Raw genomic sequence first — 17,484 nt, 5'->3', positions numbered from 1 at the left:
AGAAAGAGAGGAAGTGAGAAAGCAAGCTGCCAGGTCCCAGACTCAATCTGCAGTCAGCCATGTGAGAGTCCAGCGCCATGGCACCTGCCAGTCCCAAGTTGAAGGCTTTTCTAAATCATAGAATTCCACTGACTCAGCTAGTAAAAATTTATAAGGACATCTTAATATAACAGGCATTTACTGTACAAGACCCTGTGAAAGACACATGGAACAGATAGAGATGACAACTGCAACCCATGCCAGTTCTAGTATTTTGGTTTAGACGAATGTGTGTGTGTGTGTGTGTGTTATTAGAGGTTTTTGCCCTAGGATGTGGAAACTCATTGGTGAGAGAGAGAGAGAGAGAGAGACAGAGAGGGAGAGGAAGGGAGGGAGGGGGGGAGAGAAGTGAGAAATCACCCTCCAAGAGGAATGGCCACACCACAATACCTTCTCTATTCTCCTCCAGGATCTTGGGCATGTGTGTACATGCACCCAGTGTGATTTTGAGCCTTCAGATCTGGGACTCAAACTGTGGTTGGCCGTGTGGGAATCCACTGACATAACTGCTACACCATCTGCTGGCCCTCATGAAATATTTAATAAATATGTATGATGTGTCTATGTTTGGGATACCACAGTGAAGGTAAGGAAAAAAAAAAAGAAAACCCTGACTCATAGAGTTTATATTTTTATGCCGTATTTTAATATTTTTAAAATAACTTAAAATAGATGGTTGACATACAGAAACTACATATATTCTATATGTATTATTTACCTCTCCTTTAAAATAATTTAACACACATATATACCTGTGAAATATACATTTCGTGTTATTTAATCGCCAAACAAGCATTAATCTGCTTTCCATCAGTATAGATTAATTAATGGCTGTTTAGATATGTGTGCTATATTTTTATATGACTTATATTTCTTAACATAATCGTTTTCGCACTTACCCATGGTGTTGCATGTATCAGTAGTTCATTTCTTTTTGAATGAAACTCCATTGAATGGATATACGACATTATTTATCCCTCTGTTTGCTGTGGATATTTGGATTATTTACAGTCGTTATAAACGTATGTGTGTAAGTTGTGGTCTGATACAGGCTTTTATTTCTCCTAGGTAAATACCTAAGAATGGAATGTAGTAGGTGTATGTTTCACTTATGGAAATTATTGAACTCTTTCAAAGTGATTGTACCATCTTACATTCCCTCTGGCAGTGCTCAAGTGTTCAGTTGATCCACGTCATCAGTATTTTCCATTTTAGACAGTCTTTTAGGTGTGTAGTGATATTTCATTGTGGTTTTAGTTTGCATTTCCCTAACTACTAATGATCTTTAATATCTATTCAATAATTTTTTATTAATTTTGCCTTAAATCCTAATTTTACTTTAGGAAGATTTGAATACTAAGAAAAATGTTATATATTTATCCACATTTGAGAGACTTCAAAAAGTTCATGGAAATGATGTTAAAGTATAAGTTTATTTTGATGCAAAAATTTTGAAATCCAAGCATAACATTTTTTATAATATGAGTTTTCCACAAACTTTTTTGAAGACTCCCCTCCACCCACCCACCCCCTCAAAAAAAGTTTCTTTTTCTTTTCTTTTTTTTTTTTTTTTGTAGAAATATGTTTCCCAGGCTGGCCTTGAACTTGCCATCCTTCCTCAGCCTCCTGAATGGCTGATTTTATAGGTATATGCCATGACATCTGGCCCCACATCATTTCTAGTGCATTATTCCAGCTTTGTATTTTGAAAAAGTTTCCATTTTGCCTTCATTTTTCAAAGAGATATTTTCTGGACCAAATACTCTATGTTGGCAATTTTATTGTCTAGTAGCTAAAAGGTGCTGCCTTCTTATCCTCTTGCTTGTCCTCTGTCCAAGGAGAAGTCCATTATCCTTTTTATTTTGGTTCTTCTGTACATAATGTGCCTTTTATCAATATTAGCTCTGGCTTCTTCAAAATTTTTTCTTTTTTTCTTTCTTAAATTGCCACAGGGTGTGCACACTGGCCAGAGAGAGAGAAGAGAGAGAGAAGAGAAAGTACCTTCAATAGGTCATAGGCTATAATCCCTTCTCCTCCATCCTTCCCTCCTGTTAAGATTGTGTGCACATACTCATGTGACCCCAGCATATTTTTTAAGCTGCTAGGGTTGATGTTCGAACCATGGTTGACGATGTAGAATTTGGCTCCTTTAATCAGTAGGCTACAGAACCAACCCCAATTTTTATCTTTTTGTGACTGGCTCTGACGAACTAAACTGTGCTAGTTCTTTGATATAATTTTTTTCATTTTTATTGTACTCAGGGTTTGCTGGGCTTCTAGAATTTGTGAGTTTACAGCTTTCATCCAATTTGACCATAATACTTTTTAATTTTAATTTTTTTCTACTAGGTGTGTGTGCTCAAGGGAGAGAGACAGAGAGAGGGAAAGTGAGTCATCATCCCTGAGGGGCACTGGCCATGCCACAATCCCTTCTCCTCCATTCTCTTCTTGGGATTTTGGGCATGTATGCTCACATGCCTGATAGGTTTCAAGCTACTTGATCCAGAACTTGAACTGTGACTAGCCAAGTGGGAATCCAGAGTCTTAATCACCACTCCACCTGCGGGCCCCTAGCCATAATACTTGTATAGATCTTGTCTTTTCTCTATCTTTTGTGGTCACTAGTTACCTGTGTATTAAGCCATGTGAAATTTTCCCACAACTCATGGAAATTCTGTTCATTTTTTTTTTTTTTGCATTCTTTTTCTCCCCTGTGTTTCTTTCATTTTTAATACTAGTATTATTACGGGAATAAAGGAAAATATATTTGAACAGACACACTGGCACAAAAAGAGTAGGGTAAAATTCATGGTGTCTACAGTCTGAAATATCTTCGAGTTGAGATAAGCAATTTGTGAAAGAATGTCGTATCATTTCACTTGCTGCCTGATCCCACCCTGAAATTCCTTCTTTCCTCACCAGTGAAACAATATGCTACACGACTGCATGACTATAATGATGTTTGGGGAGAACCCCGTGTGTCAGTGTCGAACATTATCTTAGCTCCGTGTAATGAGGAGTCCTGCCGCCTGAAAAAAATGGAAGCCTGCTGTGCCTACGACTTTACTGTGTGCACATTCTTCTCCACGTAAATCTGGGGGCCACTGAGAATTTGCAAAGAGAAACAAGACCTAAGCCGACTGAGTATTACATAATTCTTGAAATACAAACTGTCCTGCACTTTTCTTTTAAATCCACTTAAGTACCTGCAAAGCTTTGAAGAGGGATTTTAATGACTTAATGCAGGAACTGTGCCTAGAATTAACATGTCTGCAGTTTCTTTTCCTCCTTTTTCAAACTGCTGAAGAAAGGATGCGATAGTTTCTGATGAGATAGGTGGCTTATTGGTATAACAAACCATGACCCGAAAGGGTCCTTTTAGACCATGGGAATGTAGCTTTGTTTTCAATCGTGGAGAGGCACTTCTCCTCCGACTTCTACAGCATAGCCCATGTCACTGAGTTGGCAACCGAGAAGATAAGTTAAGACTGTGGTTTCTATATAGTGGTTTCCGAATAGCGGATAATAGACACTGGGTTTTATTAAACATTTTTTTCCAAATACAGATATTTTAGTTACTACTATTAGTATATCATTTGAAAATTCTGTCTTTGCCATGTGGGCAACATGAGATGGTTGTAGACATCCTTTGGTAAATTCCAGATTGTCCCCCAGTTGTCATTCATTTGTTTTTATTAAATTATGTTATCCTGGGACCAGCAGATGGTATAATGTTTACACTGCTGGACTCCCATGTAGTTGACAGTGGTTCTAGTCCCAGACCTGGCAGCTTAAAACTCATACCAGGCACATGTGCATGCATGCCCATAATCCTGAGAAGAATAGAGGAGAAGGGATTGTGACATGCCTATTCCCCATGGGGGGTGATTTCTCACTTTCTATCTCTCTGTCTTTCTGGCAAGTGTATACACCAAACTGTCCTGCACTTTTCTTTTAAATCCACTTAAGTACCTGCAAAGCTTTGAAGAGGGATTTTAATGACTTAATGCAGGAACTGTGCCTAGAATTAACATGTCTGCAGTTTCTTTTCCTCCTTTTTCAAACTGCTGAAGAAAGGATGCGATAGTTTCTGATGAGATAGGTGGCTTATTGGTATAACAAACCATGACCCGAAAGGGTCCTTTTAGACCATGGGAATGTAGCTTTGTTTTCAATCGTGGAGAGGCACTTCTCCTCCGACTTCTACAGCATAGCCCATGTCACTGAGTTGGCAACCGAGAAGATAAGTTAAGACTGTGGTTTCTATATAGTGGTTTCCGAATAGCGGATAATAGACACTGGGTTTTATTAAACATTTTTTTCCAAATACAGATATTTTAGTTACTACTATTAGTATATCATTTGAAAATTCTGTCTTTGCCATGTGGGCAACATGAGATGGTTGTAGACATCCTTTGGTAAATTCCAGATTGTCCCCCAGTTGTCATTCATTTGTTTTTATTAAATTATGTTATCCTGGGACCAGCAGATGGTATAATGTTTACACTGCTGGACTCCCATGTAGTTGACAGTGGTTCTAGTCCCAGACCTGGCAGCTTAAAACTCATACCAGGCACATGTGCATGCATGCCCATAATCCTGAGAAGAATAGAGGAGAAGGGATTGTGACATGCCTATTCCCCATGGGGGGTGATTTCTCACTTTCTATCTCTCTGTCTTTCTGGCAAGTGTATACACCCTATAGCAAAAATTTCTCTTTCAAAAAAAAGTCACCCAGTTGACCTCTCAATGTGCAAATAATCCTGAGAGAGCTAGCACATATCTCTCAGTGAGAGTTTGTATCAGGTCATTATTTTTGTGTTTCACAAGAAAAATCGGTCAATACGAAAGATCTGATTGCCTTGAGAAAAGAAAGGATAATAGAAGGGATATGGAAAAGGGGGCAGGGGCCAAAGCTATGTCTCTTATTTCAGAATTTGCCAAGGTGCATGAAACCATCATTAACTCATCTGTTTATTCATTTATTCAATGTACCAAGCATTTATTTACATCTTTCCTCTTACTGAAAAAAGATTTTTCTGTTATGGATAAGGGACACAAGCCAATTCTTGGTGTGAATATGACATAGATCCAAAGAATAATAGTTTATAGAATATGAAAGGCTGCTATACCTTGAAGTATGAAGCTCTGTCTAATAAATGTGTCACAATTTTTGAGATTCACAGCTCAGAGGAAAGGATAACTCTAAGGATAAAAATAGTAGACATGCTTAATAACTAGAAGTGGGGATGGCTCCAGGACTTCTAGCTTAGACAACTAGATACTGTTGTAGAGTCATTATACCTGAGATATAAAATGCAGCCATAGGAATGAATTGGAAACAAAGCAATGAGTTCGATTTTGGAGATATTGAATTTGAAGGCAATGTCCAGTTGGTTAGATATACTACCCAGATCTAAGAAAAGACATTTCGAGACTGGAGGTAGAGATTTTGGAGTCATTTGTTTCTTACTGTTAATATGTCAGTGGATAGAATTGCCCCAGTTTAAATACACCGAAAAGATGATCAAGGATAACATAACAACTTTAATAGGCAGTGCTATCAATGTGGAAAAACAGGCTTGGGAAGTCAGGACACAGAAAGGCCAGAGAGAAATCCAGGGACAGTGATGTGATGAACACCAAGAAAGGAGAAAATTCATTGAGGTGGGAAGAGATTGCAATGGTGCCAAATACTTTAAAGGAATTAGTGAGAACAATTTAGAAATTGGACATTAGAAGACAATTTAGACAGATTCAGTAATGTGATGGGAGTAGAAACCAGACTTTAGTGGGCTGAGGAGTGAATATCAGGGAAAGATGTGTAAATCTTAACTCTTTCAAGGTGGGTTAGCTGTGATTATATTAACCATCTCTAAAATGAGGTCCTTGGCCAAGCAATTGATTTTTTTGTGTGCAGATATATACACAAAAAAATCTTCATATTCAGAGACTTATCTCAATATTGTTTATAATGATAAAAATTTGAAACAACTTTAATGCCCAACTCTGTCATTGGTTAAGTAATTTATATTTAAGGCATATAATGAAAAAAAAATACCACTCTTAAATTATATTGAGGAAAGTATACAGACATAAAATTGCTTATGGAATATGTTTTCTAAGATTTCTACATTGAGTATTCATTTTGTAATTTTGGGAAAAGTCATTAAAAATGCCATCAACACCCAAACTAAGCTTAGCTATGAATAGAAAGCAGAGATAGAACAGTTAGTGGAGGATAATCAGTCACTTCATGTTTTTTTCTTTTCTTCTTCCTTTTCCTGTTTTCCTTCTTACTCTTGAATTAATCAGAGACACTTCAACACGCTTATTTGATCTGAGAAAGTAGTCAATAGGCTTAAAATACTGGAGACTAAAAGATGGAACGGGGAGAAAAGTGAAGAATTAAGATTCTTCTGAATTGGGGAGAAAGTCAAATTCAGAAGACAGTTGGTGTGTGTAATATTAAGCAAGAGTGAAGACAGGATAGGAAAGGAGGGAGATAGGGATAAATAAGTGCGTAGGTGAGAAACCATAGAGAAAGTCTGAGAAATGTTTATCAATACATTTTACTTTTTCCGTCAGAGAAAAAAGCTAGGTCACTCATCTGCAGATATAAGTTAGGTAGAATGAGGCTAAAGTTTGAGAAGGGTTGAAGTTTAGGAATATGATTATTCGTAGGGAATGGGGCACTTTCACCTTATGGAGGCAAACTTACAGTATGTTCCTGATTTCCTTTGATGTCGTGTCCATAAGCCAAAAAAGGGAGGTGGGTGGCGTGAAGCGGAGTGTTAGTGTGTCCATGAAAGGGATTTCCCTGCATAAATGTGTGAGTGAATAAGGTCTTATCGTAAACATGCTTGTATTGAATTCTCATAATGAAGGCACTGAGAAGATTGCAAGAATGATGAGAAATGGTGCCTTTCTTATGGAACTTTTATCTGGTTGGGTAGATGAATCATAGCCACTTGAAAAGTTAACTACATTTCAAGGACATTTTACCATAAGTGATGAAAGTGGCATAAAGAATAAGAGAGGTGATTGATCACTTCCGATTGGAGCAATCAAGGAAGATTGCATATTGTTTTTATATTGGCTTTTTGTATTTACTTATTTCTCCTTTTCAAAAGAGTAGGCACTGCCATATTGATCTTTGAGCTTGATCCCATTTCCTGGTGCAAGACAAATACTTAATAACCATTGCTGAATGAGTGGAATGAGTGAACCAATAAATAAACAAATCAAGTCAGAATTGAATAGTTAGAAGGGATGAAAATTTATTCCAGCAGAGTTATGGTCACATATAAAAATATAGAGAGAAGAGAAAAGAAAATACCATTTACTAAGTATTAATATGCTATCCATCGTATTATAGTCACCTACATTACTATACGCTCATTTAATTGTCCCGATAATCCCGTGAAATAGATAAATATATCTCCCCTTTAAGGACTTTTAATAAGGTGTTTCAGACATATTAGGTAACTTGCTTACAAAGTGGACACAGGTCAGTGGTGAGACTGAAACCTCTAGGCTGGCTCTAAGGTGGTGAAAATGTGGATTTTCTTAGCCACGCTTGCCAGAATGTGACTTTCTCTAGTTTATCTGTAACATTGTATTTCTCTGCTTTTACACTCTCTAGCTACTAGCTGCATCTTATCTCTGCTTATGTGGATAGACTGAACTCCACTGCCTAATGCATCGAGTTCCAACTCTTTGGTAAGGCAAAAAGTCTCTCCAGCCTCTTTCTCGGGGAACTGTTCCCATTTATCAGTATCCATGCTCCAGTTTCCTGAACTATGCTTGCTCATTAACCCTTCTCCATCCTCCCTCATGCTCTTCTTTTTGCACCAATTGCCCTTCCTCATCTTAATGTCTATTCATCTTTTTTTTTTGAGAGATTTTTTTTGCTATAGGGCGCATGTGCTCGCCAGACAGACAGAGAGAGACATAGAGACAGAAAGCGAGAAATCACCCCCCAGAGGGGATGGCCACACCGCAATCCCTTCTCCTCCATTCTCCTCTCGGGATCTTGGGCATGCATGCACATGCGCCCAGCGTGAGTTTAAGTCACCAGGTCCGGGATGCGAACTGCGGTCGACTACGTGGGAGTCCAGCGACATAACCATTACACTAACTGCTGGTCCCTGTCTATTCATCTTTTAAAAAAAACCTTTTTTGAGAGAGTTTCGACATAGGGGGCATCAGAGAGACAGAGACAGAGAGAGAAAACAAGAAATCACCCTCTGGGGGGGATAGCCACGCCAGAATCTCTTCTCCTCCATTCTTCCCTCAAGATTTTGGGTATTCATGCAAATGTGCCCAGCATGTTTGAGGCTGCTGGGTCTAGATCTTGAATTGTTATCAGCCACATGGGAGTCTAGTGCCTTAACCACTATGCCACCTGCTTTCAAAATGTAACTCTGTGGAGCTTTCTCTTTTCTTTCTTTTTATTTATTTATTTATTTTTTTGAGAGGTTTTCACTATACGGTGCAGGTGCTCACCAGACAGACAGAGAGAGACATAGAGACAGAAAGCGAGAAATCACCCCCCAGAGGGGATGGCCACGCTGCATTCACTTCTCCTCCATTCTCCTCTCGGGATCTTGGGCACGCATGCACAAGTGCCCGGCGTGAGTTTTAAGCCACCGGGTCCAGGACGTGAACCGCGGTTGACTACGTGGGAGTCCAGCGACATAGCCATTACGCTAACTGCTGGCTCTCAGCTTTCTCTTTTTCTGATTTGGAGGTAATATTGGTTGCCTGAATTGATCTGTCTTCCAAAGGCTCTATCATTTACTCTTCTCTTTCTCCCCAAGTAACAATGCTAATGGGTTATTTTCTTCTTTCTCCTCCCCTAAAGAGGTGGAGTGCAGTTCGATATTTCAACAGCCACAAGTGGCCTCTCTACTTCAATATTATGAAACACAAGGGAAGTTTTGGTACTTATCCCCAAGACTATGACTCTGAAATTTTGTACCTCCTGCAACCATGAAACCTCCTCCCTGTATCACAAGGGACAAAGAAAAAAGAGAATTTAAGTTACACACACACACACACAAACACACGCTTATTGATTCATTCAAAACCCATGTATGACTGTTCAGTTTTAGGAAGTTCTAGAATTTCCAAATGGTTCTTCCTGCTTCTACCTGTCCTGCCCCTACTTACATTTCTATCCATTTTGAGGGTGTCTGCCAATCTGGTGGAGAAGAATAGAGAGGAAGTTCCCGAAGGCTCTGCCCAGGGGTGTCAATTAGAGAGCAAATGTGTAGGTCTCTGTCAGAGAACTTTCCACTCTCAGAGGCTGGGAGTAAAACCTGGTGACCTGAGAGGCTCTTTCTCAGGAATGTCATGAATCGACACCCTTGTCTAGCTCCAGGGATTAATTAGCACTGCTCTGAAATAAATCTCTTAGAAGAATTTTACTTCTCTGCTACAGAAAGCTGCTTGCAAATGTGAACCAATTTGCTTCCGTTAATTGTGACTAAAGATGGTCTTTCATGTATTCCTCTTACTCTGGATTTAGCTGATGCCTCCAAAGGGTTATTCCACTCTTACCTCCACTGTGGTCAGGCAGTGCCTCTAGGGATGTGTGTAGAGGGGGAGCAAGTGTGGTCTTTGCTGCAGGCTGGGCCTGGAGATAAGTCTTTGTGGTGCTGGTGATAAGGGTTTGAAGTCATTCAGAATTCAGCCTGCCTCAAGTTCATGCATATTGAGAGGCAGTACTGTTGGCACTCACCTGGAAAGGAGACCAGGAGAGGAAGAAGGATTGTTCCAGGAGCTTTTAGGAGAATCTTTTTTTATTTCCTTCTCTGTAGTAAGATGGCAGCTTGAAGACTCGAAGCTATTGCTGGGATGCCCATAGCCCACCAAGGAGTGATTCCTAGCTCATCCCCTCCCTCTGGAGATCTTCCAAGTCTCCCTTTCCAGTGCTCAGAAGCTCCTTGAGGAGCCTGAAGCAGCAGCTTCCCCATCATTGCGCTCTAGTAAAGTCATAGCACAGAACATTTGTCTGTGACTTCTTACACTTCATTAATTTTTACAAAATCTGGTAACATTTCTGCTGCTCATCAGAGAACAAATATTGTCTTTCATTAATACAAAGGCCAAATAAAAGTGTAACATTAAAATGCATGTCAAAATTGCATCTATAATTGTTCATTTATACAGTTAAAAATCTACACCCATTCTTAAAATCTCTTGGTATTGATAAAAACTGGAAGCCAAGGTAACTTAATATCACACCTTTTTGCTAAAGGCTCAAATGTTACTTCGTTTCATTAATTTTTGAATCTGAAAATGGAAATTGAAGGATCCTGATAGATTCGTATCTGTATAAACTATATTCCCTAAATCATAGGAAGTATAGTAAATAAAGATAACATGGATCATCCAAGTTTTCAGGAAGCACTGAAAAAAAAATAGCAAAAGCTCAACATTTTTTGGTGATGTATTTGTGTATATTTAACTTTATTGATTTAAGATAAATTCTGACGTATGAACTTTTTGGGTTCAAATACATAAAAAATTATAGATACTGTGATATTGCTCTCATAAAGGGCAGCAACAATTAATATGAGAAAGTGTCATTTCCCCAATACTGTATTTTACTATTGAAAAAATTACTTAACGTGATTGAAAATTTTTAAAAAGTTTTCCAGAGGGTGCATGGAGTCTCCAGAGAGAGGCAGGGAGAGAAAGAGAGAGAGAGAGAGAGAGAGAGACAGACAGAGAGGAGAGAGAGAGAGAGACAGAGAGGAGAGAGCACCCTTCTTGAGGAATGGTCATACCGCAAACCCTTTTCCTTTTTCACATACGCATGTACCCGGAGTGTTTTTTGAGTCACCAGGTCTGAGACTTGAACTGCACAGTCAGTCGTGTGGGGTCCAGTGTCATATCACCAGCTGGCCCTAGCCACTGGGATTTAGAGTTGGATTTTTGAACTCACATCTATTGAATTCTGGTAGAAATGCAAACAGTAGCTTAACATTCACTAGATAAAAGTCTTTTAGAATTATTTATTTAATTTTATTTATTTATTATTATTATTTTTAAATTTGCTATAGGGCATGTGCACTTACCAGAGAGAGAGAGAGAGAGAGAGAGAGAATGCAAGCTACCACATCTGGGACTCAAACCTTGGTTAACCATTTGGGAATTCAGTGCCTTAAAGACCACACCATCTGCTGGCTCTAAGCAAAGGCTTAATATCATGCATAATCAATATTGCATCTTTTTTTTTGGGGGGGGGAGGTTTTTGCTATAGGGCACGTGCACTCGCCAGACAAAGAGAGACAGAGAGACAGAAAGCAAGAAATCACCCCCCGGGGGGGATGGTCACGCCGCAATCCCTGCTCCTCTCGGGATCTTGGGCACGCATGCACATGCGCCTGGCGTAAGTTTTAAGCCACCGGGTCTGGGACATGAACCACGGTTGACTACAAGGGAGTCCAGCGACATAGCCATTACGCTAACTGCTGGTTCCCCATATTGCATCTTTATGTCATCAAGTTTAATTCATTTGAACACACTTATTTAACACATGTACTGAGTTCCTCCCATGCTCGAGGGACTACGGTATGGCTGTAGACAAAAAAGCTGACAGAATGTGCTTTCTTACTCTGAAGGAGTTCCTACTAGTGTGGGGGAACTGGAATGTAAATCAATCACAACCAAAGTGCCACAAAATGATGATGATGATCAGGAACATTAGAAAGAGAGAAGTATGTTCCATTGTCCAAGTATTATGTTTGGGCTCTAGACATGCAGAAATGTGAAAGATTCATGAAAAATTTAGATTCCAACATGTTCTGTGCATTTATGAAAAATATATATAGAATGAGGACAAGCACAGAAGGTGAGTTTTTTTTTTTTTTTTCATCTGTCCCAGAGTGTGAAACTCAATCATTATAAAGGCATCAGGAACACTATCTTAAACTGCTATCTAAAGTCCCTGACTAATTCTTCTGACTACAATCTCAAATAGATATCAAGTTAAGAAAGCTACTTAGAGGAAAAATGTCACAGGAAAGTCTTGAAGTGTTATAGATTTTTCAAGAATAGCATAATTATATTCTGTAACATTCACCCCCAGAATGGAAGTGAATAAAAGGTTAGTGTGAACATAAGCAGAATGCTATCATTATGCACAATTGAACAACACTGAATGATAAGCAGGAGGCAGTAAACTTCAGGCAAGAGGAGACTCTTCTCTGTTCATCATTGTGTGCCTACTAGTTAGCTCCCAGTACTTGGACCTAAAAGGCAAGAATGAATTGAGGAATGAGCGAGAAAGTTGTAATACTAGAAACGAGTTGCAAGATTTCACTTATATTTAATTTTGATATGCATAGAAAATTCTGTACTGACCAAGTACCTAGATATCTTTACAATTTTGAAGGCAAACTCTTCGTTAAGCCATAGGCTCAAAAGGTCATGAGGAAGCAAGGTGAAATGCAAGCTTGTAGAAAGACAAAATATGCTTGAAACATAGGTCTCCTGATGGGAAATAAAATGGATGAATTGCTTTCTGCAGTGTGCACTGTCTAGATTTTCCTTTAGGACTGGAGCACTCATTCCCTGTTGCCTGACAACACTGGTGGTTGACAGCTCTTAGGTGAATGATTCTCTGGGAATTACCCTCAGAGGAAGAGGGCTACTAAGGTCACACAGCTGACCCTGGAGTAGCCCATTTCCAAGACTAGGTGATAAGGGGTAGGTTGCTATCCTAGCTGCAGTGTTTCTCATGGGATTGTCTGAAATTGGTGCTTTGCTTCTTCAGCCTTCCTATTTCTCCACCTGCATAATCCATGTTCCTTCATGCTCTCATAGATGTTGGTCTACACGAGCACATGCCCATAAACACATACACGCAGTTCTGTCTCAGAGTTGGCTTGCTAGGGCTCCTGACCTGGTGAAGTTCCATGTCACTTATTATTTGTAAATAGAGAAGGGGATACTCTTCTAAAACCTGAGATCTCAGGGAGAACTGGGCTTAGGGTCTTGGTTCAAACTCATTACCAGACACCCATATATTCCAAAGAATGATAACCACAGAATCAGGGAGGGCTGGGTTGGTTTGCATGGGTTAAAACAAAAGTTATCTTATTTCTCTTACATTGAGGGTATAACTTCCTTGTACTTGAGTGTGTGCAGTTCTCAAGGACATAGGGATGACAAAAGCAGAATATTGTATGATCTATCATTTATTCTATTCCAATATTTCTTACGCAAACAATATTAGTACTGCCACTGACAATATAATGACCAAAAACAACTAAGCATTTTTGCATATACTTCTCCCATTGTCTCTAGTAATTTTTATACCTGTATTACAACTACATGAGCTAAACATGTAACCATTAATATGATACTTTCTCCTTTGAATGCTCATTTGATCTTAGTTCTATAATGACTAAATATTTTATATATTTAGTCTCACCACTGGTCTTCGAATCTAAGTTTCTCTAGTGATTTGGCTTCTCTGAAGCTCATTTCTAGTATATTTCCCAGGAAGGGCTCACAGGAATAATATTTCCAGAGTTCTTGCATATTGATAACAGTTTGTTTATGCTCTTTACACCTGAAAGTCAGTTTTGCTGGCAAAAAAAAAAATCCTTTTCTTTTTATTTCCTCTAGACATTTCTTTTCTTGAGTACGTTAATTAGGCTTTTCTAGTTTCTTCTGTCATAACATATTGCTATTGTAAAGTCTGATGGTAACCTAATTTTTTGCTTTATAATCACTTGTCTTTTTTATTCAATGCTTAATAAACTTTTTCCTTAAAAGCCAGTGATTTTTATTAGAATATGTCTTGTTGGTCATTCTGGTGTGGTCTCTCAATATATAGTTTTAATTTTCTTTTTAAATATCAGACAATTTAAAAATTGTTTTAAGTGTTCTTTTCCTCATTTTGTGTTTCTTCCTCAGAGATTCTTATATTATGCGATTTGATTCTTCTTTGTCTATCTACTCCTTGTCAGTTTCTCTTTAATCCTCTTTATCGCTTTATTTCTTTTCGATTTAAAAAATTTCTCTCCTTTTCACCTTCTATTCTCCTTAGGTATATTTTGTGCTTATTTGCTTTTGTGTTCTTTCCAGATCCGTCTCCATTTCTGAAATGACTTTTTCATTTATTTATAATTCATTCCTATGTTCTGTCATCTGATTTTTGCATTTTTCTAATTCTGATTTATGCTGTTCTTTTACATCTGGTATCATTTTCTTAATGTCTTTTAGCTCGTTTTGAAATAGGTTACAGTTTGATCTGTCCCTGTCTTTCTGAGATGCTTTTATTATCTATAGTGATGTTATTCTACTCTTTATTCTCTTTTATCTTATAATAACTTTGCACAGGACTTGACTTCAATACTTTTCTGTGGCTCATTTTTATGTGAAATCAGTTTTCTGAAATTTTGGAGGCCTGGTTCAGGTAGCTTTTCTTACTTTGGAAAATTATTTTCTAGGACTTCCGGTGCTATCCTCCACTTTCATCTGAATCTTTCCTTTGTCACTGCTGGGCCTGTTTTCTCAATTGTGATTCCATTCTGGTCAGTGTGGGGCCTTTTCCTGAAGGGGAGTCCTATTCTGAAAGAAGGCTGGTGGTGTGGTGGATAAGGCACTGGACACTCCCCACATGGCCCACCACGGTTCAAGTACCAGGCCTGGTGGTTTGCCTTCTCGCTTTCTCTCTCTCTTTCTCTCTCTCTCTCTTTTGTGTGTGTGTATCTCTGGTAAAAATTAAAATAAATAAATGAATAAATAAAATTAAATAATTAAGAAAAAAAAGAAGGCTGGCAAGTGCGAGATTCCTACAGTCCCTCTCTTGCACTGACCTCCCTCCCCTCCCCCCCACACACCCTGCTATTGGATTGGATAAACCCTCCCAATGCAGTGTCTGGTGAGGAGGGCCCACAGTGCTTCATCTTTACTTTTTCTACTCTCTTCTGCACAGACGCTGCTGTTACTCTGGTCCTGTGATTGTTTATGCTCACAGGCTTATATTAGAGGTTTGTAAAGTAATCTAGTCACCTTATCTCATTGTGAGTGCTAGCCATAAAGTTTTGGTTTCTACCTATTAATTACTTTGTCTCTTTTAATGTGGGAATTTAGAGAGGTTAAATATATGTGTACACACACACACACACACACACACACACACATACAGCCTAGGCCCACTGCCTGAGCTTCATTTGCCAAGCACCCTACACATATTGTCTTATTCAATTTTCACAGCTCCCCAGTGGGAGTAGGGAGAATTATCCTTCTTATTTTACATAGAAGGAAATTTCAGACTCAAAAGTTCAGATAACTGAAGTAGTAGAACTAGGATCTGAACCTAAGTCTGTTGAACCTCTGTTCCAAAAATACTTCAATGTCAGTTCTTTAAAATTTAAGATATATAGGGCTAGATGGTAATTCAGTGATCAATTGCAGGATGATGTGCAACAATCCCATGCAGGAAGGTGGAAAATTCAAGACCTCCCAAGTATGCTGGGCATGTGTACGCCATCATCAAGGGCTGACTGAGGCTGGGGGTGGATCTTGGCATGTGGACCCTTTGAGGTTACTGACTCTCTTTCTCATTCATGGAAGAAATAAGTAAATGAAATAAAAAAAAATACATCCTTATAGAATGTTTTCTAACCAAAATGTTATGATGTCTGATTAAGAAAATGTTAGAGGGTTACCCCATTGCACAGTGGTTAAGAGTTGTGCACTGGAAGTCAGATCCAAGGTCAACTGTGGTTTGAATCCTGGTCCCAGTGGCTTGGAAAACTAGCCAGGCACATGCACATGCATGTCTTAAATTCTGATGGGAAAGAGGAATGGAGAGAAACAGACTGTAGTGTGACTACACCCCATTGGAAAGGGCTTTTTTTCTCTCTCTCTTTCTGGAGAGCATGTATACCCTCTGGCAATAAAAAAAAATGTTAGAAGGTGTTCATTTTTTGATAGGTTATAATATTATATATTGATTTATTGAGAGGGAGAGATGAACACCTTCAACAGTGTCTTACGTTGCAATCCCCAACCATTTTCCCAATCAGGCAGGATCACAGGAATGCACACGCCCCCATGCATATAGGTAAACTCACCAGCTAAACCCTATTTTCCATTGTGGCCTCCAGCATTGCAGAGCATTGCCCTCCTGCTGTGCCACTATATCTGGGGCCAGGAATTGTTCATCTTTGAACATAAGAATTAAGATTTTTTGATGCACATCCCCAAAATTCTGAGTGTATATTAACACTATAATAAAAATCCCCATTTTTAAAAATTAAAATGAGCATAACTGAAAGCTTCCTTGAGGAGTAGTTAAAAGTTTACTTAATCCATAGTGTACTGAAATGCAGTATGTATTTGATTGAATGCATTCCATTAAAGGATCCGATTTTGCATCTGCAATAGTGCTATTGATAGTAAGAGCATAATTGTTAAGTGCATAATGGTTAAAAATGTGAGGACTGTTCTCAGACAGACCTGAGTTTGAGTTCCGGATCTGTCTTATTTGGATTCCTTGGACAGTTTGTTCAGCTTATTTGAGCTTCACTTTCCTTATCTGTATAATGGAAATAACTTCAGCGATTTATCCAGAGCATAAAATGGCATAATGTATATCGAACAAAGCACTTAAAATGATACTCAGTGATAATAAGCACTTATTAAATATGAATAACTGAAAAGAAAACAAATAAATTAGGCTTAGTTAGGGAAAGTGAATGAAATGTTATAACTATTCTGAAAGTAAATTCTGTGTAATAGCAATAGGTTTCTTTTTGTTTATTTTAGAGTGGGAAGATTTTTCCCTCTTTTTATTATAGATCAATGAGTATCTTTGAAAAAAATATTTACAACCTGGGGAAATAAGAGTTACAATGAGTAACCTTAGCGTTGGTGATCCAGTGTGGAAATGACAGCTCATACATCATGTAAAAGGCATATATATATCAAATGCTTGTAACTTGGAAATTGACTCTGTATAGTGTTCTGGGGATGAGATTGGAAGTTGCCCTGCTGGACCAATATATACTTGATACAAAACTTTGTTAAGTCTCCCCAAAAACTGATTTGGAAGGTCATTTGTAGTTCAATTGTAAATTAACTCTATTGAAGTGGTAAGTTGAAATATGCATTGGTGAGAATTATTATAATATTCAACTGTAATGTATATAATTGGTTATAAAAGTATCGTTCTTTTTGGACAAAGCAATATACACCTTACTTCTACTGCTGATTTGGCTATTTTGTAAGAAAATTGAAGCATTTAATTTTTTTTTTTTTGAGAGATTTTCACTGTAGGGTGCGTGCGCTCGCCAGACAGACAGAGAGAGACATAGAGACAGAAAGCGAGAAATCACCCCCCAGGGGGGATGGTCACGCCGCAATCCCTTCTCCTCCATTCTCCTCTCGGGATCTTGGGCATTTTTTTTAGAGTCA

Source organism: Tupaia chinensis, unplaced genomic scaffold (genome assembly GCF_000334495.1).
Source record: "Tupaia chinensis unplaced genomic scaffold, TupChi_1.0 Scaffold144702_1, whole genome shotgun sequence".
In the NCBI taxonomy this organism is placed as follows: domain Eukaryota; kingdom Metazoa; phylum Chordata; class Mammalia; order Scandentia; family Tupaiidae; genus Tupaia; species Tupaia belangeri.
This window is presented reverse-complemented; position numbering follows the sequence as displayed.